This window comes from Panthera uncia, assembly GCF_023721935.1.
Source record: "Panthera uncia isolate 11264 chromosome B3 unlocalized genomic scaffold, Puncia_PCG_1.0 HiC_scaffold_2, whole genome shotgun sequence".
NCBI lineage: Eukaryota > Metazoa > Chordata > Mammalia > Carnivora > Felidae > Panthera > Panthera uncia.
The window spans coordinates 4614846-4617470 of record NW_026057583.1 but is presented as its reverse complement, the minus strand read 5'-3'; positions in this window follow the sequence as shown (position 1 = coordinate 4617470).

The following is a 2625-nucleotide window of genomic DNA, read 5'->3' as shown; positions in this document are numbered from 1 at the left end:
TGCTGACCGAGGGGAGTCTATTTGGGATTCTCTCTCTCTCTCTCTGGCCCTCCTCCACGCTCTCTCAAAAAGAAAAAAACATCAAAATCAACCCAAACAGAGTGTTCATACTGTCGAAGGTGTCATCCCTGCCCAAAGTCCAGGTGGCCGACACCCCTTCTAGAATAGGCGAGGAAGGAGAGAAAGCACGTCTCCCCAGTCCTGCCTGGTCCGATCCCAATCAGCTCCACCTCGCCTCCCCAAACCCTCAGGCAGCTCTCTACTCGCATCTTGCTCATTCATGTATTTATTAAATGCCCACGAAGTGTCGGCCTTGAGCCAGGCACTGACAACACGTTCTCCAGGGGCCGTGCTATTTTCCACCCGGCCCCAGCTTCCCCTTGAGGGCTCCACTCACCTTCCCCCGGCCAACCCTTCGGCCCGTGTATTTGCAGCTTTCTTCTCTGACCCAATTTCCATTTTAGTGGAAAATGCTTTGCATAGTGCCTTTGGTTCATTATTATATTTCAAGAGAGGATTCGAAGGGATGATGAGCGGAGGTGTTTTTTTTTTTTTTTTTTAATATTTATTTACGTTGGGAGAGCGCAAGCTGGGCAGAGAGAAGGGGACAGAGAACCCGAAGCGGGCTCTGCGCAGATAGCAGTGAGCCCAGTGTGGGCCTCAAACTCACAAACTGTGAGATCGTGACCTGAACCGAAGTCGGGGTCCGCCAGGCGCCCCAATGAGTGGAGTTTTCTCAAGAGAAAGTCCTTACTCCAGTGACTCCGAGGGGCACATACAGCCCGCCTTCTACGGTTCAAGTTAGGCTACAATAGGCTACAGCACCGGGCTTGACACTGGTGTCTGTCCTGCTCACGTCCCCGCCTAATTGCAACTGAACGCCGGTGAGCAGCAGTATCCCTGATACTCTCTGTCCTCCGTGCTGTCACCATTCCGATGACGACTCCCTTGTGTCACTTTGTTGCCCTCTCTGGGCTCTGCTCCTCCGAAGGTGGAGCCCTTCCGTTACTTATTATGTGACTTTCGTGCCCGGCATGGGTCCTGGCACGTGCTGGGTGTCCAGTGTTCGTGGGGTGAATGAATGATGGCAGAGGGTAAGGTGACCCAAAAGGCAGGCGCAGATAGCATGGGGAAGGGTCAGTGTAGGAGCTGCCGTACCTGAGAAATGAAGCAGGAAGGCCAAGAAGATAATCCGATCTGCTTTTAAAGCTAGAGCAAATATGGCGGGACATTCTATGTGTAAGAGAGCTCATGGAAGAGGCAGCAGGCTTCCAGCAAAACCAAGAGAGTGCATACGTAGAAGGAAAACATCACCCCGAAGAGCCAAGGAGCTTTGGGAGAAAAGCCCGATCCTAGAGCAAGTTTCACGAATAAACCAGGAATGGCGGGAAGGGTTTGACTTCTAGTAAGTTTCCAGAGCTACGGAAGAACAGGGTACTTTCCTGGATTGCCAGGGAAAGAGCTCGATTCGTCCAACTGGTTTTTGCTCAGAGAAAAACAAAAGGGATTTTAACCCTATAGATTTGCCCCGCGTTTAGAAAATCACCAGTTTCGTTGGCCTTGGTTTGCAAAACAAGTGGGTCTGGCTAGATTCTAGAAGATATCTAAGGACACTTTGTGTTATAAGTAGGGTGACTATACCCATTCAGGTTCGTATCCGTTGTTCTTGGTTAATTTTTAAAGTAATGTATTTCACAATTCACTCTCAGAGAAGCCTCAGTTTGGATAAGTTGCAAGGTCATCTTAGTTATAAGTAACCTTAACTGGCTGGCTGAAAAAAAAAAAAAAAAAGGTGACCCCGAGGTCCCAGGAAGGGACAGAGGAACAAACATTTCCGTTGGCGGACACACCCAGCTTGCGAGGGGCTGGGCATCTGGGGGGCCCTGGGCTGGGAGGGAGCCCAGGTGCCTGAACCGCTTCCTGACCAGCCAGGTCTGGGTAAGATGAAAACAGGTTGGGGTGGGCTCCTCGCCCGGCCACTGGCTGTCCTCCTGTCCTTAGGGAGGCTCTTGAGCCATCAGACCATCGGTTCCTTATCTGTAAAACGGGACGGCAACGTTCCCCCCGAAAGGCTGTTCGTCTTCCTTCACAGGGGCCACTACGACCCCATCACGGAGCGGAAGGCGTCCTCGTTAGGAGAGGGTCTAGCCTCTACGGCTGGCGAGCCAGGCCCTCCAGCAGTCGGTGCACGCCATCTGATCTCGAGACGAGACCACGGCCACTTGCGGGGAGAGCTCGCACTGGGTCACACAACTCCTACACGGCCCGAGAGAGAGTGCCCCGTAGGAAGTCCGGCGCAAAGACCGCGATCCAACCACACAGCCAACCCCCCACCCCCACCCCGGCTCCTCTCCGACTCCCCGGCCGGCGCCCTCGGCACAACAAAGGGCAGGGCGACGTCTGGCCCAGCCGGCCCGGGTCCCGCGGAGCGCGCAGCCAGGCCCCCGGCGCGTCTCCAGGGGACGCCCTCCTCCCTGCGGCGCCCAAACAGTCCCCTTCGAGACTCGCCCACTCGGCGGGCGGGAAGCGTGCAGCCCCGGGGCCGGCCCAGGGCGCCCGTCAGGCCGCCGGCGGCCGCGCCCCGCGTCCCCGCCCGGGCCGTGCGCCCGGACGACCCACCCCCGC